Source organism: Macaca thibetana, chromosome 13, assembly GCF_024542745.1.
Source record: "Macaca thibetana thibetana isolate TM-01 chromosome 13, ASM2454274v1, whole genome shotgun sequence".
Classification (NCBI taxonomy): domain Eukaryota; kingdom Metazoa; phylum Chordata; class Mammalia; order Primates; family Cercopithecidae; genus Macaca; species Macaca thibetana.
Genome location: NC_065590.1, coordinates 21,190,382 through 21,213,954, shown reverse-complemented (window position 1 = coordinate 21,213,954; position 23,573 = coordinate 21,190,382). Strand labels below are relative to the sequence as shown.

Below are 23,573 nucleotides of genomic sequence, written 5' to 3'. Positions count from 1 at the left end.
ATTTCACCGTGTTAGCCAGGATGGTCTCGATCTCCTGGCCTCGTGATCCGCCCGCCTCGGCCTCCCAAAGTGCTGGGATTACAGGCTTGAGCCACCACGCCTGGCCGCCTTTTGTGGTTCTAAACAATGGATCATTAAGTTCGACCTTCCAGAACAGTGCCCTTATCTGTACTTGTCAGTTTGGGATTGTGCAACCACCTAGCCTTTGAAGCTAAAGACAGGTACAGGAATGTTTAGCACTGTCTGTAATAGCAGAAAGTTGAAAACATACAAATGACTGTCACCAGGAGGATGAGTAAATACAACATCACATACTCATATCATCGAACACAATTCTTCAGTGAAAATGAAACTATCACTGTACACGGTAGTAGTTAGGGGTGTGTGTATGTGTGTGTGGTGGAGGGAGAGGGTGGTGGGCAGAGTCTCATTCTGTCCCCCAGGCTGGAGTGCAGTGGAGCAATCTCAGCTCACTGTAACCATCGATTCTCCTGCCTCAGCCTCCCGAGTAGCTGGGATAACAGGTGCACGCCACCATGCTTGGCTAATTTTTGTATTTTTGGTAGAGATGGGATTTCACTACGTTGGCCAGGCTTGTCTTGAACTCCTGATGTCAAGTGATCCGCCTGCCTCAGCCTTTCAAAGTGCCGGGATTACAGGTGTGCCACCACACCCGGCTGCAGTTGAGTCTTAAAAGCACACAGCTAAGTGAAAAAAGTTAGTCGCAGAAGACTATATACTTGACTGAATGATTTCATTTATATAAAATGCAAAAGTTCCCTGGAACCGAAACATATTGTGTGGGAAAATATACAGGAAGAATAACACTCAGAAAAAGAAGGGAATTATTATTAAGTTACGTTCAGGATGGTAGTTATCACGGGCGGGAGAGGAAGAGGATGTGACTGAGGAGGGGCACACAGGAGTCTTCAAAGTCACCAGTTAAATTCCATTTTCTTTTGTTTTGAGATAGGGTGTTGCTATGTTGTTCAAGCTGGCCTTGAACTCCCAGACTCAAGGGATCCTCCCGCCTCAGCCTCCCAAGTAGCTGGGACTGCACGAATACACCACCAAGCCCAGCTTCTATTTTCTTAAAGCTGGTTAATAGGTACATGTTTTCATTTTTGTTATTAGTGAAACTACACACATGTTAAGTACATTCTTTGTTGGAACAATATTTCAAACTAATAACTGGAGTGATTACTCTCTTTCCTCGTCTTCTAAAAGATGGAATTGTTTCTCTTTTTCATTTTTGGAGGGTTTTAAGGTGGGGAGAGGAGTAAAAAATAAAATACTTTTTTTTTTGAGACAGGGTTTTGTTCTGTCGCCCAAGCTAGAGTGCAGTGGCGCCATCTCAGCTCACTGTAACCTCTGCCTCTCAGGTTCAAGTGATTCTCGTGCCTCAGCCTCTTGAGTAGCTGGGATTATAGGCTCCTGCCACCAAGCCCAGCTAATTTTTGTATTTTTAGTAGAAACGGGGTTTCACCATGTTGGCCAGGCTGGTCTCGAACTCCTGACTTCAAGTGATCTGCCCACCTCAGCCTCCCAAAGTTCTGGGATTACAGGTGTGAGCCCCTGCGGCCGGCGTTGTTTGTTTGTTTGTTTGTTTTTGAAACAGAGTTTTGCTCTTCTTGCCCAGGCTGGAGTTCAGTGGCATGATCTTGACTCACTGCAACCTCCACCTCCTGGGTTCAAGCGAGTCTCCTGTCTCAGACTCCCAAGGAGCTGGGATTACAGGTGTCTGCCACTATGCCTGGCTAATTTTCGTATTTTTAGTAGAGACGGGGTTTTGCCATGTTGGCCAGGCTGGTCTCGAACTCCTGATCTCAGGTGATCTGCCCACCTTGGCCTCCCAGAATGCTGGGATTACAGGTGTGAGTCACCATGCCTGGCCAAAAAATACTTTTATCACTCCCTCGCTCCAGCTGTCTATGACTTTCTCCAGGGGGTAAATAATTCACATACACAGCCTGTGAAGGCGCTGGCATTATGGACCTTGGATTTCCAAATAACACTGAAGAAAGCGAGTCCACGGAAAACTGATAATCAAGAAGCTTTATGACTTCCAGGATTGCTTATTATTAAAACCCCTGAAAGGAAAATGGCTTTAATTCAGAAACTGGCTTGTGGAGTGGTGGCGGGGCAGTGGTGAGGCAGGGTTGATGCAACGGGAACCGGAAGAAGAAGCTACTGTGAGGGGAGGCCTACCCACATCCGGCGCCCGAGTGGACTGGCGCCACCTCAGCTGGCATGACATCTGCTGGAGCTGTGGGTATTTCTCCCACTCAGGAGCTCTGGATCTGTTGATGCCCGCATATGTGAATTGGGCCCCAGGGCTCTATGCCATGGCCTAGAAAAGGCTTCATGTCAGAACTTGGTGGATGGGGGTCGGGGAGGGGTGGGAGGTGGGGCAGGCACCATGCCAAGAAAGGTCAACAGAGTCTTGTTGTGCCTGGGAGGGAATCTGGACTTTACCCTGAGAGAAATGAGAAACTGTTCAAGGGTTTCAGCCAGGAAAAGGCAGGATAATCTTTTTTTTTTTTTCCCCTGATAGGGTCTTGCTCTGTCACCCAGGCTGAAGTGCAGTGGTGCAATTGTAGCTCACTGCAGCCTCCGCCTCCTGGACTCAAATGATCCTCCCGCCTCAGCTTCCTGAATAACTGGGACCACAGGTGCATGCCCTCACACCTGGTTTATTTTTTATTAATATTGTTTTGTAAAGATGGGGTCTCACTGTGTGCCCAGTCTAGTCTCAAACTCCTGGTCTCAAGCAAGCCTCCTGCCTCAACCTCCCACAGTGCTGGGATTACAGGTGTGAGCTACTGCACCCGGCCCAGGATAAGATTTGATTGAGAAAATACATAATGGGGCCGGGCGCGGTGGCTCAAGCCTGTAATCCCAGCACTTTGGGAGGCCGAGATGGGCGGATCACGAGGTCAGGAGATCGAGACCATCCTGGCTAACACGGTGAAACCCCGTCTCTACTAAGAAATACAAAAAAAAAAAAAAAAAAAAAAAGCCGGGCGAGGTGGCAGCGCCTGTAGTCCCAGCTACTCGGGAGGCTGAGGCCGGAGAATGGCGTGAACCCGGGAGGCGGAGCTTGCAGTGAGCTGAGATCCGGCCACTGCACTCCAGCCTGGGCTACAGAGCGAGACTCCGTCTCAAAAAAAAAAAAAAAAAAAAGAAAATACATAATGAAAAAATGCTACGCACAGTAAAACTTCAGTGACTCATTTAAAGGAAGCTATACTGTATTCATCACATCAGCAGCTACATAGATTATGAGAATGTCCATATGTAGGCAAAAGATATTTTCATTCTACAGACAATACTTAGGACATGTAAGGATTTAGGAACATTTGGCAAAGACCCTGTGCCCTAACCCCCTACTCCCCTAGGGCTGAAGACTCACAGGTTAGGCATTCCTGATCCAGTTAATGGCAATGTTAAACTGTTCTTTTCTTTTTCTTTTTTGAGATGGAGTTTCGCTCTTGCCACCCACCCAGGCTGGAGTTAAGTGGCACAATCTTGGCTCACTGCAACCTCCACCTCCCAGGTCCAAGCAATTCTCCTGCCTCAGTCTCCGGAGTAGCTGGGATTACAGATGCCTGCTACCATGCCCAGCTAATTTTTTGTATTTTCACCATGTTGGCCAGGCTGGTCTCGAACTCATGACCTCACATGATCCACCCTCCTCGGCATCCCAGAGTGCTGGGATTACAGGTGTGAGCCAGTACCCCCGGCCTGAACTGCTCTTTTTGACAGCAATGAACAAGTTCAGCTTCATCTTTCCTTACGTTCGTAAGACCATGTCTCCAACATCAAAGGAAAGCATGCCTTCTTATTTGTTGTAAGGGACACACAACCAAGTTACCATTTAAATATATGTGAAAAATAAAAGAGGATCTAATACTCAACATGTACTTATACTACTTAGGACTGTCAGCAAGACTCTATTGCCCATGTGATTTTATAAATAGTATTATGACAACAGTTTAGAATTTGTCTGACTGCACATTGACTCATTTAATCCTCACAACGTCTGCTGGGGTAGGTGCTGTTATTGCAGTTGGCATAAAATACAATTGATTATGTAATTTCTTGTTGAATATTCATGTTCTATGATCAGTTCCATGAGAGCAGGAAGCTTGTCTTGTTTATCCTTGTATCCCTTTTGCCTACAACAGGGCCTGGTATGTGGTAAGCATTCAGAATGTATTTACTGAATAAATTTTGTATTCCCCTTTACAAGTGAGGACAGAAAGGCTTAGAGATGTTAAATAGCTTACCAACCGTTAGGTCACCAGCTAATCCAAACTCACATCTGTTGAACTTCATCTTCTTACCAGCTCTCAAGTAGTCTAAGGTTTTATAAAGATCACATAGCTTGGTACAGTTCCTAGCTATTAAATAGAAAGCTATTGAGAGATTAACAAACACCTTTTTAAAGATTCTTCCTTTGTTTTTAACCATTCTGAAAACATAAAACAGAATTCAGAGGAGAGCGGTAGTGGAATGGTTGTGTTTAAACTTGCCATGTTTTATAAAGACATTACATTGAGAAATTCACAGCTGGCATTTGAGAACAAAAGCTGGCATAGAACTTGGAGGAAGTATTGTTAGGAATTCACCCAATTAAATCTTCCTAAGCTTATTATCTATAAAGCTCATGTTTTATTAAAATATAGCTCATATGGCTTTATAGCTCTTTCACCTCAACTGAAATCTTTGGTAGGGTTGTTGGGGGCCTCCAGTTTTCATAGCCACCTGGTATTGATCATTCTTACCGCTGACACGGTGAAACTCCATCTCTACTAAAAAAAAAAAAAAAAAAATACAAAAAACTAGCCGGGTGAGGTGGCGGGCGCCTGTAGTCCCAGCTACTCGGGAGGCTGAGGCAGGAGAATGGCGTAAACCCGGGAGGCGGAGCTTGCAGTGAGCTGAGATCCGGCCACTGCACTCCAGCCTGGGCGACAGAGCGAGACTCCATCTCAAAAAAAAAAAAAAATAGTTGGCCAAGGAAGCCTGGGTCCTTGCCAGCCCCTTCACCACACCCAGCCCTGCCCCGGAACAAATTTCCTTACAAAATACCCAATACTCCAAGGCCTCTGGAAGAAGCATGGAAAACTAAGATTATCATTTTCCATAGGAAGGATATTGAAGTAACTTTCACAAGCTACCTATGTTAAAAGAGGGAATGTAAAGTCTTGGAGAAAGGGCTGTAGTGGGAGTAAGTGACAAGTCCTGGCCTATTCCCATTCCATCCCATTTCTAGGCAGGAGTCTAGCCAAGCTGCCAATTGGGCCCCAGCCAGACAAGACAAGAGCAACTGATATGTGAACATGCAGGTGTTACCCTGCCCAAGAGATGAGCCCAGACCTTGTCTTCTCTCTGGGTTCCATCACCCAGAGTGTGAAGAGAATGGAAACTCCAAAAAACCAGCCTGAGACTTTATACCTTCTCTCTCACTGCAATGTGGGCAGAGGCCCATGTGCAAAGGTCTCAGGAACTTGAATTCCCTATAGTTTTAGTAACTAATATTGGTATAGATTTTGACGGTACAACATTTTTTCACATGCATCTTTCCACTGAGGTTGATACACAAATATTACTGTCCTCAAATTAGAGATGAACAAAGAGATTTCATTACTTGTCTAAAGCTGTATCACTCCCTGCATATCCAGCCTCCTGGTGGACTATTGTTCAATCATGAGTTTGGCTTTCCTCCCTCTTCAAATCAATCATCTGTGACTTTTACATCACTAGCACTCAATCTTTGGTGGATGCTACGTAGAGAATCTAAAGAACACTTTGGGTTCTCTTTCCAGAAAAAAGCACATCTACACACACACGCACACACACACACACACACACACACATCTGTTAGCTCTCAGGACTCCTGGTGATCCCCTGATGACCATGGACACAGGGCTGAGAATTCTTCTTTTATAAATAATGTATGTGAGACCAAAGGGACATAATAACCAAACACAATGTGTAAACCATGATTGAATCCTGGTTCAAAAATTCAGCTACGGAACACATTTCAGGAACCACCATAAAAATGTGAATACGGTATATATATTAGGTTTCATTATGGAATTTTCTCAGGTGACTCAAGGGTAATTTTCTGTGAGGTGATAATAGTGTTTATTATTATCAGAGTATCCTGATATTTAGGAGATACCTAAATATTTTGGGGTGACATAATATGAAGTTCTCAACGTATTTTCAAATGGTTCAGAAAAAAATATAGAAAGATACAAGATTGAACCACATGAAATTTGCCTATATATATATATATATATATATATATATTTTTTTTTTTTTTGGCAGGGGATAGAGTTTCGCTCTTGTTGCCCAGGCTGCAGTACAATGGCAGGATCTCGGCTCACTGCAACCTCCATCTCCCAGGTTCAAGCGATTCTCCTGCCTCAGCATCTCGAGTAGCTGGGATTACAGGCATGTGTCACCATGCCCGAGGAATTTTGTATTTTTAGTAGAGACGGGGTTTCTCCATGTTGGTCAGGCTGGTCTCGAGCCCCCAACCTCAGGTGATCCACCCATCTCGGCCTCCCAAAGTGCTGGGATTACAAGTGTGAGCCAATTTACAAGCACCCGGCTGATTTAACCTAATTTATAAAGGAAATATTGTAAACTATTAAAAGTAGTTTAATCTGGGTGGTAGTATATGGATGTTAATTGAAAAGTTATTTTAACTTTCCTGTACATTAGAAAATTTTGCATGATACATAAATTTTCATAATAAAATGTTGGGGGGGGAATAGTTTCTGTTTCTTTGTGATAGCTCTCAAATCTGCCACTATATTAGTTACCTATTATGGTGGAACATAACAAATTACCCCAAAATTTAGTGGTTTAAAACTACAAACATTTCTGGGTATAATCAAAAGAATTGAGAGCAGGGACTCAAAGAAACATCGCACACTCATATATTCATAGATCATTATTCACAATGTGCAAAAGAGGGAAGGAACCCAAGTGTCCCTCCACAGATGAGTGCATAAAGAAAATGTGGTATATACATACAATCGAATACTATTCGGCCATAAAAAGGAACATAAAAAGGAACAAAATTCTGACATGTGCTACAATCTGAATGAACCTTGTAGATAAGCCAAGTCACAAAAAGACTAATGCTATATGATTCTATTTATATGAGATAGCTAGAGTAGAATGGTGGTTGTCAACAGATGGGGAAGCGGAGATGGGCAGCTATTTCTTAATGGGTAGAGTTTCAGTTGGTAAAAATGAAAAAGTTCTGGAGGTAGATGATGGTGGTGGTTGCACAACAATGTGAATGTATTTAAACCACTGAACTGTACACTTAACTTGTTCAAATGGGCCAGGCACAGCTAGGTGTAGTAGCTCATGCCTGTAATTCCTGCACTTTTGGAGACCTAAGCGGGAGGATCACTGAGGCCAGGAGTTCAGCTTGGGAAACATAGTGAGACCCATGTTTACAAAAATTAAAATTAAAAAATTACCATCCTGGCTAACACGGTGAAACCCCGTCTCTACTAAAAAAAAAAAAAATACATAAAAAACCGCCGGGCGAGGTGGCGGGCGCCTGTAGTCCCAGCTACTCGGGAGGCTGAGGCAGGAGAATGGCATGAACCCCGGAGGCGGAGCTTGCAGTGAGCTGAGATCCAGCCACTGCACTCCAGCCTGGGCGACAGAGCGAGACTCCGTCTCAAAAAAAAAAAAAAAAAAAAATTAGCTGGGCTTGCTGGCATGCACCTGTAGTCCTGGCTATCAGGAGACTGAGATGAGAGGATCACTTGAGCCCAGGAGTTCCAGGCAGAAGTGAGCTATGATCATGCTACTGTATTCCAGCCTGGGAGCCTGGGCAACAGAGCAAGTGCATTCCAGCCTGGATGACAGAGCAAGACCTCAGCTCAAACAAACAAACAAACAAAAACCAACAACAACAACAAAAAAAACCCCAAGAAACCTCAAAATTCCCATCTAGTTACTACATATAGGTCAAAGTTCAGTATCTTTGGGTGGCACAAAGGTCTTCTCAGCTGGTGACTTATAAACTAAAAGACAATCCATCCAAAATAGTGACTGAGAAGTATAGGTTAACATGATGACAGCTCTCATTCAGCAAAAGGAAGAGTGGGAAGCATGCAGTTATCACTGCACCAAGTCCAACTGGGGAGGAGTGGAGGCTTCTAGCCACTGGTGTCACTGGCACCTTGGGTTATTGTAATCTCCCAGGATAGAAATAAAGGGAGATCAGCCAGGCGCGGTGGCTCACGCTTGTAATCTCAGCACTTCGGGAGGCCAAGGCGGGCAGATCTCAAGGTCAGGAGATTGAGACCATCCTGGTTAACATGGTGAAACTCGTCTCTACTAAAACTACAAAAAAATTAGCCAGGCATGATGGTGGGCACCTGTAGTCCCAGCTACTCGCGAAGCTGAGGCAGGAGAATGGTGTGAACCCAAGAGGCGGAGCTTGCAGTGAGCCGACATCGCACCATTGCACTCCAGCCTGGGCAACAGAGCGAGACTCTGTCTCAAATAAATAAATAAATAAATAAATAAATAAATAAATAAAGGGAGATTACCAGACACAGCAGCAAAGAAAAAGTTCATTTTAGCTTGTGCACAAGGGAGCCAGCACCAAGAAAGGAGAAGGCACAGGCTCCTCCCCAAGATTAGTCTGTGGGTTAGTCTTTCTATAAGGAAGGGTCACATCAGGGCGTGTAGAGGAGGGATTTTTCTAGTGCTTATGCAGTGCTAAACATGCTTCTTCATACATTGTATGTAGTATTAGCATTTTAAATCTCTACCCCTGGGCATGATTTTTAGCATTAAAATAAGGGGTAACTATAGGTTGAAGTTTAAGTCTAACTGCACATGCAGGGCTCCAGAGAAATCCCTAGCCCCCTGAAATAGGAGCTTGTGGTTAATGGTTAATGGCTTCTTGAATCTTTTGTTAATGATTGGCTGAAAGTTAGATAAGCTAGAGCTTGAGTGAGGAACCGTTGTTTGTTTGTTTGTTTGTTTTGTAGGTACAGGGTCTCACTATGTTGCCCAGTCTGGCTTTGAACTCCAGCAATCCTCTGGCTAAGGCCTCCCAAAGTGCTGGGATTACAGGGACCAGCCACCACACCTGGCCCGTGAGACAAGGACTTTTACCCTCTTCCTCCAGACCATCTTAAAAGAGAGAACCAACCAGCCTGCCTGTCCACTGGCAGTGGGGTAAGCTGCCTGGTTAGCCCGTCTGGCAGCCCTAGGTTCTCCCATCTGGGAGAAGCAACCTAGTCTATTGTCCTTTGTGGCCATGGCTCTGCCTTCTCTGAAGTTCCTCCCTTTCCCTTGTGCCCCATGGCCACATCTGAGTGGGCATGGAAAGTACACTTCTTGGAGCTGCACAGCATTTACATTGTTTACTGCTGGTGCCGATTTAGGGCCTGGGGTATGCCTTAAGGAGTTGAACTGCCACAGATTGTGGCAGACCAGTCTTGAAATTTCTTTGGCAGTCTTGAGATTTATCAAGCTGTACTCTATGACTTGTAGGCTTTTATGTAAAGATGTTGTAATTCAATAATTTAAGAAAGGTGTGGGTCGGGCGCGGTGGCTCAAGCCTGTAATCCCAGCACTTTGGGAGGCTGAGACGGGCGGATCATGAGGTCAGGAGATTGAGACCATCCTGGCTAATACGGTGAAACCCCGTCTCTACTAAAAAATACAAAAAACTAGCCGGGCGAAGTGGCGGGTGCCTGTAGTCCCAGCTACTCGGGAGGCTGAGGCAGGAGAATGGCGTGAACCCGAGAGGAGGAGCTTGCAGTGAGCTGAGATCCGCCCACTGCACTCCAGCCTGGGTGACAGAGCAAGACTCCATCTCAAAAAAAAAAAAAAAAAAAAAAAAAAAGAAAGGTGTGTCTTGGAAGCAATGGAATACAGTATGTCAAGGGAATGGCCGAGCATGGTGGCTCACGCTTATAATCCCAGCACTTTGTGAGGCCAACGCAGGTGGATCCCTTGAGGTCAGGAGTTCGAGATCAGCCTGGCCAACATGGTGAAACCCCGTTTCTACTAAAAAAATACAAAAATTAGCCAGGCATGGTGGTGGGCACCTGTAGTCCCAGCTACTCGGGAGGCTGAGGTGGGAGAATCACTTGAAACTGGGAGGCAGAGATTACAGCGAGCCAAAAGGGTGCCATTGCACTCCAGCCAGGCGGCAGAGCGAGACCCTCTCTCAAAACAAACAAAGAAACAAAGAAACAAACAGCATATGAAGAGGAGACAGATGGGCAGAGCAGAGACAGCAACTGCCAGATGAGGGTCTCTAGGGTTAAAAGAAATAATCTTGGTTCCAAGTGGAAGCAAAAATTTGGGAGTCTAGTAAGTTTTCAAGGAAACTCTTGGTGTGTGTGGTTGTTGTGTGTGCTAAAAACTACATTATTTTAGAACCATCAAAACTAACCTATAATGTTAGAAGTCAGGAAAGTGATTACCCGTGAAGGGAGTAGTGACGGGAAGGCTTATGTTATGGCTGATGTTATGTTTCTGGATCACACAGGTGTGATCACTTGATGAAATTTTATCAACCTGTATTCTATGATTTGTGTGTTTTCATGTACCTATATCATCCATATTTTTGTGTGTGACTGTGATTTGTTTATTCTTATTGCTGTCTAGTATTGTATCATGTTGCTATTACCACAAATTATGTTGCCATTCCACTGTTTGATAGGTGTTCCGGGGTAGTCACCAGTTTAGTAAATAGCGCTGCTATGAATATTTTCAGGTTTGTTTGTTGATGAATTTACGTACATGTTTCCATTGGGTATTGTTCCAGCTACCTATTACTGAATGACAAAGTGTCCCAAAATGTAATGGCACCAAACAACACTCATTTTATTACACTCATGGGCTCTGTGAGTGAGGAACTTGAACGGGGCATGGAAGGTATGGTTCGCTCTGCTCCACCCTGCCTGGGGCCTCAGTTGGGAAACCCAGATGGTTGGGGGTGACTTGAATGGCCAGGGCTGGAGTCTTGTGGAGACTTCTTGCTCACAAATCTGGTGTCTGGGCTGGAATAACTCAAAGCCTGCACTCACCTGGGACTAAACCTCAGGTTCCCTCTCCCTAGCCTGCCCCTGTGACTTAGGCATCCTCACAGCAGGGTGGCCTTGATGTGGTCAAACTTCCTACCTAGAGGGCCAGGAATCTAAGAAAGAAAATGGGCCAGGTGCAGTGGCTCAGGCCTGTAATCCCAGCACTATGGGAGGCCGAGGTGGGTGGATCACCTGAGGTCAGGAGTTTGAGACCAGCCTGGCCAACATGGTGAAAACCCGTCTCTACTAAAAATACAAAAATAGTAGCTGGGCATGGCGATGGGCGCCTGTAAACAAAACTGCACATACCCAGCGCTGGAATTTCTGGGCCACAGAATTTCATATGCTCAGCTTTAGTGCTACCAGCCAATTTTACAAAGCAATTATATCGGCGTTACCACCGTGAGCAGTGTATGAGCGCTTTGGTTGGACTACATTCCTTCATTTTTGATTTTAGCTATTCTGGTGGCTGTGAAGTAGCAGCACACTGTGATCTTAATTTGCATTTCCTCTGGATTTTCCTGATGCGTAATGATACAAGCTATAGTGGACTGAATGGTGGCTCTAAAAGATATCAGGTGCTCAAACTTCAGGAAGTAGTGAATGTTGCCTTACATGGTCAAGTTTTTGCAGCTGTGATTAAATTAAAGATTTTGAGATGAGATTATTCTGGATTATCTGGTGAGCCCTAAATGTCATCATAGGTGTTTTTATAAGACAGAGTCAGAGGGAGATTAGATATTCACATAGAAGCTGAGGACAAGGCCAGGTGTGGTGGTTCACACCTGTAAGCCCAGCTCTTTGAGAGGCTGAGGCAGGTGGATCACTTGAGGCCAGGAGTTCAAAGCCAGCCTGGCCAACATGACAAACCCCCATCTCTTCTAAAAATACAAAAATTAGCCAGGCACAGTAGTGTGCTCCTGTAGTCCCAGCTACTTGGGAGGCTAAGGCATGAGAACCACTTGAACCTGGGAGGTGGAGGTTACAGTGAGCCAAGATCGCTCCAGTGCACTCCAGGCTGGGTGACAGCAAGACTTCCGAGACTCCACCTCAAAAGAAAAAAAAAGAGGTTGAGGACAAGATGGAGGAGTGATGCAGCCACAAGCCAAAGGGAGCCAGCAACTACCAGCAGCCCCCAGAAGTTAAAAGGGCCAAGGAATGGATCTTCCTCAGAGCCTCCAGAGGGAGCATGGCCTTGCCAATACCTTGATTTTGGACTCCTTGTCTCCAGAACTTTGAGAATAAATTTCTGCTGTTTTTAAGCCACCATGATTGTGGGAATTTGTTACAGCAGCCCCAGGAAACTAACACAAGCATATTTTTATTTGTTTTTTCACTGTTGTTTTATCTTCCTTTATGAAGATAAAATAATGAAGATAAAATATACTCACTCATGTATATTGCCTATTTTTTACTGGGCGGTCTGCCATTTGTTTATTGATTTTTAGGGTTTTAAAAATACATATTCTGGATATAAACTGAACTGGTTCAAGTTCTCTTGGAAGCAGAGATTGAGGTGGAGTTAGATGTGTCAAAGGAGCCAGGCGTGGTGGCATGGCTGTGTACTCCCAGCTACTCGGGAGGCTGAGGCAGGAGGACCACTTGAGCCCAGGAGGTGAAGGCTGCAGTGACCTATGATTGTGCCACTGCACTCCATGCTGGGCAACAGAGCAAGACTCTGTCTCTTTTTAAAAAATGTTTTTCAGGCCAGGCACGATAGCTCACGCCTGTATTTCCAGTACTTTGGGAGGCCAAGGCAAGTGGATCACCTGAGGTCAGGAGTTCGAAACCTGCCTGGCCAACATGGTGAAACCCCATCTCCACTATAAATACAAAAATTAGCCAGGTGTAGTGTGAGTGCCTGTAATCCCAGCTACTTGGGAGGCTGAGGCAGGAGAATCACTTGAACCTGGGAGGCGGAGGTTGCAGTGAGCTGAGATCATGCCACTGCTCTCCAGCCTGGACAATAGAGTGGGACTCAGTCTCAAAAAAAAAAAAAAAAAAAAAAAAAAATTAAACCTGGAAGCCAGGAACGGTGGTACGTGCCTGTAGTCCCAGCTACTCAGGAGGCTGAGGCAGGAGGATCGCATGAGCCCAGGATTTCGAGTTCAATCTGAGCAACATAGCAACACCCCACCACTAAAAAATAAAAAATTAGTAAAAAAGAAATTAAAGCAGAGAAATGTTAAAGAATATTTATTAATTCATTAAAAAAACAAACTCATTACATGTTAGCATCAGAGTGATGAGGCAAGGCATGGTGGCCCATGCCTGTAATCCCTGTACTCTGGGAGGCCGAGGCAGGTGGATCACTTGAGGTCAAGAGTTCAAGACCAGCCTGGCCAACATGGTGAAACCCCATCTCTACTAAAAATACAAAAAAATTATCCGAGAATGGTGGCAGGCACCTGTAATCTCAGCTACTTGGGAGGTTAAGGCAGAAAAATCACTTGAATCTGGGAGGCGGAGGTTGCATTGAGCCAAGATCATGCCACTGTACTCCAGCCTGGGCAACAGAGCAAGACTCCATCTCTAAATAAATAAATAAATAAATGGGCCAGGCACAGTGGCTCACACCTGTAATCCCAGCACTTTGGGAGGCCAAGATGGGCAGATCAACTGAGGTCAGGAGTTCGAGACCAGCCTGGCCAACGTGGTGAAACCCCATCTCTACTAAAAATACAAAAATTAGCCAGGCATGGTGGTGGGCCCCTGTAATCCCAGCTACTCAGGAGGCAGAGGCAGATGAATCACTTGAACTCAAGAGGTGGAGGTTGCAGTGAGCTGACATTGCACCATTGTACTCCAGCCTGGGCAACAAGAATGAAACTCCATCTCGAAAAATAAATAATAAATAAATAAATAAATTTACATAACAAGTCTTACCTTTCTTCATTGCCACCGTGTTTTAACTGGGTCTTCACATTCTTCTTCCTTGGTTTGGGCAAATGATGCTATAGTATTTAGATCTGAAGTCTCAGCTCCATGCTTTTTTTTTTGAGACGCAGTCTTGCTCTGTCACTCTCTCTGTAGTGCAGGGATGCAATCTCAGCTCACTGCAACCTCTGCCTCCTGGATTCATATGATTCTTGTGCCTCAGCCTTCCAAGTAGCTGGGATTACAAGCATCCATCACCATGTCCAGCTAAATATTTTGTATTTTTAGTAACGATGGGATTTGCCATGTTGGTTAGGCTGCTCTCAAACTTCTGGCTTCAGGTGATCTGCCAGCCTTGGCCTCCCAAAGTGCTGGGATTACAAGCATGAGCCACTGCCTCCAACCAGCTCTGTGCTTTTGAGATATAAATTTTCTACCTTGTTCCACCTAAGAAGCATCCCTTTAGAAATGCAAATTTAGGGTTCCTTAGCTAACAATTGTTTAGGGCATTGAAATGGGTAATTGAAAAGCTGATAGTTTGAATGGGAAAAGAAAAACTATTTGAAAGCTGGCAAATGAGAAATTGTTAAGGAAACTGTAAGTTAAGGAAGCTATAAGTTAAGGAAGCTCTAAGTTCTGCTTCTGTCTGTGTGTCTCTATGTCTATATGTGTTATGCATATGTGATGATATTTGGTAAATAAAGCTAGTTTTTAAATTATTAGTAAAATGTGCTGGGTGCAGTGGCTCACACCTGTAATCCCAGCACTTTGGGAGGCCGAGGCGGGCGGATCGCGAGGTCAGGAAACTGAGACCATCCTGGGTAACATAGTGAAACCCCGTCTCTACTTAAAAAAAAAAAAAAATTACAAAAATTAGCTGGGTGTGGTGGCATGTGCCTGTAATCCCAGGTACTCGGGAGGCTGAGGCAGGAGAATCACTTGAACCTGGGAGGTGGAGGCTGCAGTGAGCTGAGATCATGTCACTGTACTCCAGCCCAGTGACAAAGCTAGACACCATCTCAAAAATAAATACATACATAAATAAAATAAAATAAAATAAAATAATTAGTAAAAATGAAATTGGAAGGCCATATGTGGTGGCTCACACCTGTAATCTCAGCATTTTGGGAGGCCAAACTGGGCAGATTGCTTGAGCCCAGGAGTTCAAGATTAGCCTGGGCAACATGGCAAAACTCTGTCTCTATAAAAAATACAAAAATTAGCCAGGCGTGGTGGTGTGTGCCTATAGTCCCAGCTACTCAGGAGGCTGAGGTGGAAGGATCACCTGAGCCTGGGGAGGTTGAGGCTGCAGTGAGCCATAATCACTCCACTGCATGCCATCCTGGGCAACAGAGTGAGACCCTATCTCCAGAAAAAAAAAGAAGAAGAAAGAAAGAAAGAAAAAAGAAAGAGAGAGAGAGAGAAAGAGAGAAAGAAAGAAAGAAAGAGAGAGAGAGAGAGAGAGAGAGGGAGAGAGGGAGGGAGGGAAATTGGAATGTTTTTGCCTGGGTCTACTGATCAGACAGGTTTACATTGTCTCTATTATATGTTTTTTGTTTGTTTGTTTGTTTTTTGCTTTTGTTTTTGAGATGGAGTTTTGCTCTTGTTGCCCAGGCTGGAGTGCAAATGGTGAGATCTCAGCTCACCACAACCTCCGTCTCCCAGGTTCAAGTGATCCTCCTGCCTCAGCCTTCCAAGCTGAACTACAGGTGTATGCCACCACATCCGGCTAATTTTTGTATTTGTAGTAGAGACTGGATTTCACCATGTTGGCCAGGCTGGTCTCGAACTCTGACCTCAAGTGATCTGCTCACCGTGGCCTCCCAAAGTGCTGGGATTACAGGCGTGAGCCACTGCACCCAGCCTATTATATGTTTTAAGGTCATAAAACTGCTGCTCCTGTAATATTTCTTAAACTTGCTTGATTTGTCTGTGAGCTAAAGCTGTAAGGTCTGGCTGCTGGGCTTCCTGAAACCTTGCACACATCTTACTGTATGATTGTATTTGGTTTTGAGTCTCTGGATTCTGGGGTCTGGACAGGTGACCATAGTGAGGCCTGCAGAAATATACATGTCCTCACTCTTTGGACTACCAGCTGCAAGGCAGAGCCAAACCCAATATGGCCCCATCATCCCTGGCTCAGCTGTGCTACCTGGCCATGCTGGATGTGGTTTGATCCTCCAGGAATTTGCTTCACAGCTCTTTCCTCTGTCCCAAGCTCTATGCCTGATGTGTAAATTCAGGACCCAAAGGGCACAAAAAAACAAAAAACTACTAAATGTAAGCAAAGCAACTCTGTGTACAGCATGTATAAAGAAAAGCAAGATATATTTGGGGGGATAAAAGTTTTAAAGGCATTAAGATGTGTGTTTGTTGAGAAAAAATAATTTTGTGTATTTAAGAAGTTATTTAAAGGTTTTCTTTGTTTGTTTGTTTTTGACAGGATCTCTCACTCTGTCACTCAGGCTAGAGTGCAGTGGAGCAATCATGGCTGACTGCAGCCTTGACCTGCCAGGCTCAGGCAGTCCTCTCACCTCAGCCTCTTGCGTAGCTGGGCTATAGGTGTGTACTGCCACACACAGCTGATTTTCTTTTTTTTTTTCTTTTTTCTTTTTTTTCTTTTTGAGACAGAGTTTCGCTCTTGCTGCCCAGGCTGGAGTGCAATGGCTCCATCTCGGTTCACCACAGCCTCTGCTTCCAGGGTTCAAGCAATTTTCCTGCCTCGGCCTCCCGAGTAGCTGGGATTACAGGCATGTGCCACCATGCCTGGCTAATTTTGTATTTTTAGTAGAGACAGAGTTTCTCCGTGTTGGTCAGGCTGGTCTTGAACTCCTGACCTCAGGTGATCCACCTGCCTCAGCCTCCCAAAGTGCTAGGATTACAGGCATGAGCCACCGCGCCTGGCTAACCCAGCTGATTTTGAAACTTCTTTTGTAAAGATGGGGTCTCACAGTGTTTCCCAGGCTGATCTCAAATTCCTTGGGCTCAAGTGATCCTCCTACCTCAGCCTCCCAAAGTGCTGGGGTTACAGGCATGAGCCACTGTGCCCAGCCTTAAAGGTTGTTTTTAAATGAAGAAAAAAGATATCAATAACATTAAATGAATGTAGAAAGTTGGGAAGAGAAAGATAATAGAGAAAAAAGGTATAAGAGATTATAAAAGGTTTGTGAAAATCTTGTGGGTCAAAAGCTGACTGAAACTGGATGGATTTATAAGGTTTTAATTATTTATTTATTTTAGAAAACTGATGTTTATTTTCCATCAACCTTATTTCCACATTGCTTAAGAGACTATAGAAGAGTAGCTTAAGCCCACTCAGTGGTTGTTCCTACCCATTTAGTGGCCTGAGCAGTGGGCGCTGCAGACCAGTCTTCCGTGGCAGGCTGAGCACTCCACTCTTCAGTAGGAACCTGCTAAATAGGCACAGAGGGCACCTGCATGCTTTCAGACCAGTGTGCAACTTCAGGCTGAGTAGCAGTGAATTCAGGAGGGGGAGCAGTCTATTTACCCTGAAATTCCTTCTTGATCACAGCCTTTTCAGCAGCTCTTCCTTATCAACCTTCCTTCTCAATCGGTTCAGGATCTCTAAAAAAGTAGAGATCAGGTATAACCTCCCTTGGGTGTTCAATGGAGATGGTGTCATGCATGCTCAGAACTTCTCAGGCCAGCCTCCACATCAAACCCACTGAATGAGCTCTCTTGTTGTATTTAATGGCAATGTCCATACAGTACAGAGGAGAATCTGTGTTACACAGAGCTATGGTAGGCAGGTTAACATAAAAGGCCTATGTAGGAGGCCACTGGTCAGCTCTGGGACCAGTAACCACCAGAAGACATGGCCCCCAGAAGGTTGTCTGGATCTGGTTAGTGAAAGTTCCAAGAATGAAACAGCCAGCAATAGGAGTGGCTCCAATGGCAGCAACAACTTCAGCACAGCCAACCAGGTAGTATTCCTGGAGGATATGATGCTAACATCAGCGGGGTTTTCAATGGCACAAGCTGCCAGCAGAAGCTTCTCCAGATTTATGATGTCGATGCCATCACTTTTCCTTTTATAGATGTGCTGTTCCATTTGGAAGTCAAGGTTGGTGCTACCTAAGTGGCTTTCTGCTGCAAGGAACTTGAGGACACCCTTCTCCTTAATTTCCAGAACAATCACTCTCCAAACATTGTAAAAGTTTCTCTTTAAGTTATGACAGGGCTGGACACAGTGTTTCATGCCTGTGATCCCAGCACTTTGAGAGGTTGAGGTATGAGGATTGCTCAAACCCAGGAGTTTGAGACCAGACCTGGCAGCATAGTGAGACCCCATCTCTATTTTAAATAAATAAATAAAAAGTTATGATGGGAATCCAGAACAATGGATCTATGGTCCCTTCTCTAAGTAGTGAGGAAAGGCAAGGTTTCATTAAAGTTAGCTTTAGTATTGATAATACACTATACGGAACTAAAATTTCATTTTATCTTTTGAGAAATAATTTTGTATAGTTTTGTTGTTTTTGTTTGTTTGTTTCAACGGTCTTACTCTGTTGCCAAGGCTGCAATGCCATGGCACGATCTCAGCTCACTGCAACCTGCACCCCCTGGGTTCAATCGATTCCCATGCCTCAGCCTCCCAAGTAGCTGGGATTACAGGCATGCACCACCATGCTCAGCTAATTTTTTTTGTATTTTTGGCAGAGATGGGGTTTCACCACATTGGCCAGGCTGGTCTTGAACTCCTGACTTCAAGTGATCTGCCTGCCTCGGCCTCCCAAAGTGCTGGGATTACAGGCGTGAGCCACCAAGCCCAGCCTGTGTAGGATTAATAAGAGATAGTAAAATATTTTTGTTCACCTTTGAGTAAACTGCAAAAAACAAAAAACAAACACAAACAAACAGAAACGGAAGAGACAGATTCTATCTCAGGCTGTCTTTATTAAGTCTTTCAATTGTTAGAAGAACAGACTATTTTCTATCCAAGAATAAAGGTTTTTGCTTTTTAAAACCTTTTAATTATCACTTTGGCTAAATAAATTTTATCCTATTTTTGTTGTTGTTTGTTTGTTTTTGAGATGGAGTCTCGCTCTGTTGCCCAGACTGATGTGCAGTGGTGCGATCTCGGCTCACTGTAACCTCTGCCTCCGGGGCTCAGCAATTCTCCCGCCTCAGCCTGCTGCGTAGCTGGGATTACAGGCACTCACCACTACACCCAGATAATTTTTATATTTTTAGTAGAGACGGGTTTTCACCATGCTGGCCAGGCTGGCCTCGAACTCTCCCTCAGCCTCCCAAAGTGCTGGGATTACAGGTGTAATCCACTGTGCCCAGCCTCCTATTTTGATTTTTAAAATTTTTGACAGGCTTCTCAAATCAAATTTTAAATTCAAAACAAAGTCTTTTAGGCCACAAACTAACTTTGCAATGCTACAGGGGGCCCCTCAGCATTCAAAAGAGAGATAATAAGCAGGCTTATTTAATATGTTCAGTGACATGGGAAGCATTGTCAAATAAGAAATGATGTTTGGCTGGGCGCGGTGGCTCACGCCTGTAATCCCAGCACTTTAGGAGGCCGAGATGGGCGGATCACGAGGTCAGGAGATCAAGACCATCCTGACTAACATGGTGAAACCCCATCTCTACTAAAAATACAAAAATTAGCCGGGCGCGGTGGCAGGCGCTTGTAGTCCCAGCCACACGGGAGGCTGAGGCAGGAGAATGGCGTGAACCCAGGAGGCGGAGCTTGCAGTGAGTGGAGATCGCGCCACTGCACTCCAGCCTGGGAGACAGAGCGAGACTCCGTCTCAAAAAAAAAAAAAAAAAAAAAAGAAATGATGTTTAACTTTCTTTCTTTTTTTTTTTTTTTTTTTTTTTTTTTTTTGCTTTATTGTTTTCTTGAGACAGGGTTTTGCTCTTGTTGCCCAGGTTGGAGTTCTATGGCGCAATCTCGGCTCACCGCAACCTCCACCTCCCGAGTTCAAGCGATTCTCCTGCCTCAGCCTCCCGAGTAGCTGGGATTACAGGCATGCGCCACCACACCCAGCTAATTTTGTATTTTTAGTAGAGATGGTGTTTCTCCATGTTGGTCAGGCTGGTCTCAAACTCCCGATGTCAGGTGATCCACCCTCCTCAGCCTCCCAAAGTGCTGGGATTACAGGCATGAGCCACCATGCCTGGCCTGATGTTTAACTTTCAAATTACATTTTGGATATGTTATTAATGTAGGTTCCAAAACTGGCTGGGCACAGTGGCTCATGCCTGTAATCCCAGCACTTTGGGAAGCTGAGGTGGGTGGATCACCTGAGGTCAGGAGTTTGAGACCAGCTTGGCCAACATGGTGAAAACCCATCTCTACTAAAAATACAAAAAAAGTAGCTGAGCATGGTGGCAGTCACCTGTAATCCCAGCTACTCAGGAGGCTGAGGCAGGAGAATAGCTTGAACCTGGGAGATGGAGGTTGCAGTGAGACAAGATCACACCATTGCACTCCAGCCGGGGCAACAAGAGAAAAACTTAGTCTCAAAAACAAACAAACAAAACAAAAACATAAAACTGTATGAGTTTCCTAAAATTCTAATATGTCTTGGTATAAGTCACAGTTACAGCTATTATGTTAAATTATTATAGTCCACAGAAATAACCAAATTTCCTTGTCAATTGGGTCTTTAACTATGACCATTTTAAATTGTTTCCACAGTTAATTACTTAATTCTGATGCATTTTCTGAAAGTTCTTTACAAGCAAGTAAAATCACAGAGTGTTGTGTCTTCAACGAGGTTCATGGAAAGAATATAAAGGACCTTGACAAGCACTTTTTTTTTTTTTTTAAGACAGAGTCTCATTCTGTCACCCAGGCTGGAGTGCAATAGCATGATCTCGGCTCATTGAAACCTCTGCTTCCTAAGTAGCTGGGACTACAGGCATGTGCCACCAAGCCCAGCTAATTTTTGTATTTTTTTGTAGAGACAGGATTTTACCATGTTGCCCATGCTGGTCTTGAACTCCTGAACTCAAGTGATCTGCCTGCCTCAGACTCCCAAAGTGATAGGATTACAGATATGACCTACCATGCCTGGCCATTGCGGGATTTTCATGCTAAATCGGCAAGTACCGAAATTGTTAGGATACGCAGTTTGAATGAACTCCATGGTCCAAGTCAGATTACCTGTGATAACCCAGTTTTTATTTATTTACTTATTTTGAGACAAGATCTGGCTCTATCACCCAGGCTGGAGTGCAGTGATGCAATTGCGGCTCACTGTAACCTCCTTCGTCACCCCTTCCCCACTCCCCACCTAAGCCCTGCAAGTAGCTGGGACTACAGACATGCACCACCACACCTGGCTGGTTTTTGTATTTTTTGTAGAGGTGGGGTTTCACCATGTTGCCCAGGCTGGTCTTGATCTTTGAGTTCAAAGGATCCATCTGTCTCGGCCTCCCAAAGTGGTGGAATTACAGGTGTGAGCCACCACACCAGGCCAACCCAGTTATTAAACAGTACTATTCACCTAAATTGGAAAAACAAAATTGGTATTGAAGAAGATATGTACCCAATGTTAAGCATCAACTCATGGAGAGCCTGGACAGCTGCCTTATCTTCCACTCTTAAAAGCTCTGTACTCCATGACACATTATGGTAGAGATTAAATGATCCAAATAGAAAATGTGTGCATGTGTGTGTGTGTATGTGCGTGTGTGTAGTGTGACTGTTTTAAATTGCTAAAACGGTTTTTGACCAATGTTTGGTTTGTGAAATCCATAATTCTGGGGAAACAATAAAAACTTCAGGTACACTTCTGCTACCTGATTGGCCATTTGAACATTTATAGAGGGAATTCATTCAATTGTCATTCAGAATGCTTATTTTCTGGTTGTATAGAAGCTTTCACATGAAAGAAGTCTGATGATCTAACAGTAGCTAAAAGTTTATTAGGAAATGTGTTTTTTTCAGGGGGCATTCCTGGAGAAATCTCCAGTGATAAAGGTATTTGTTTCATTGAACAAATTGTAAAACAGTTAAATAAGAAACTACAGATAAAATAGTACTAGGCAAAGCTAAGTAAATCAACTGGATTGCCTTGGTCAAAGGTATCGAAGATTGATGACAATTAGATCCACTTTCAGCAGAAAACATAAGTTGACCCTTTATAAAACAGTCACTGGAAAGCCCATGCCCCTAATAATAGAAACTCATGGCTGGGCGTGGTGGCTCATACCTGTAACCCCAGCAGTTTGGGAGGCCGAGGCGGGTGGATCACCTGAGGTGAGGAGTTCCAAGCCAGCCTGGCTAACATGGTGAAACCCCATCTCCACAAAAATACAAAAATTAGCCAGGCGTGGTGGTGCTTGTGTGTAATCCCAGGTGCTCTGGAGGCTGAGGCAGGAGAATCCCTTGAACCCAGGATGTGGAGACTGCAGTGAGCCAAGACTGAGCCACTGCACTTCAGCCTGGCTGACAGAGCGAGACTCTATCTCAAAACAAAAACAAAAACAAAAACAAAACAAAAACAAAAACAAAACAAAACAAAACAAAAACTCATGTATCTTCTGCTCCTAAACTTTGATATGACTGACTGTGGCTTTAATGCATTGTGCCAAAGTGCATTTTCACCAGGTAAAGGAAGCTTTTCATGATCCACTGACTGAGGACAATTAAATCCTTCATGATCTAGAACACAGAGATTGGGTCTTCTAGAAACAACAGAGAAAGACTACCCTTGCCACTCACACTGCAGCAAAACTTTAGGACCTTGAACCTTGGGTCTGTAATCTCACAACTCAGAAGGGCCCCTCCAGACTCTTGGAGCTGTATACCTGTTGGAGACCTTAAGGTAAAGCTAACCAGGGAAGTTTCTCCCCAGAAGCAGATGGAATCCTAGATGTGGAAAGCTTTCTCAAGATCACAAGATCAAGACTTCTTTGCCATCATGAGACTCTTACCTCTCTTAATTTTTTTCCTTGCTTATGCCTCTATGAAGATTAGAACTAGAAAAAGTCTTGTGTGGACCCACGGGATATACTTTTATTTGTGGAGGATTTCACAGCTAACCTTATGCATGAGCAATCTTATGCCTTGATGGATAGAAGATGAAGGGCCAAAGTGGGTGAGGAATTTTCACGGTACCTTTGTAGCTCCATAATCAGTCAGAAACAGAACATTGGTCTATTTCTTTTTTTTTTTTTTTTTTTTTTTTTTTTTGAGACTGGAGTCTCGCTCTGCCGCCCAGGCTGGAGTGCAATGGCCGGATCTCAGCTCACTGCAAGCTCCGCCTCCCGGGTTCACGCCATTCTCCTGCCTCAGCCTCCCGAGTAGTTGGGACTACAGGCGCCCGCCACCTCGCCCGGCTAGTTTTTTGTATTTTTTAGTGGAGACGGGGTTTCACCGTGTTAGCCAGGATGGTCTCGATCTCCTGACCTCGTGATCCGCCCGTCTCGGCCTCCCAAAGTGCTGGGATTACAGGCTTGAGCCACCGCGCCCGGCCGGTCTATTTCTTTTAACCTACATTATAGGTTGAAGCAAACATTGCCAGGGGGCCCTCACCCTTCTGAATGGGCACAATTTGTTAGGTTGCTTTTTCCATGATTTGGGGTAAATGAGGCAATGATTAGAAATTTGTCCCTCAT

The 23,573-nt window shown here is 44.5% G+C and overlaps 1 protein-coding gene and 1 pseudogene across 1 annotated transcript in view; one reads left to right on the top strand and one right to left on the bottom strand.

The window, feature by feature from the left end:
* The window catches only part of VAMP5 (vesicle associated membrane protein 5), a 229,925-nt gene that overhangs the window by 106,250 nt on the left and 100,102 nt on the right, over positions 1–23,573 (top strand). The window lies entirely within an intron of this gene.
* Positions 17,276–18,189, bottom strand: LOC126934390 (40S ribosomal protein SA-like; annotated as a pseudogene).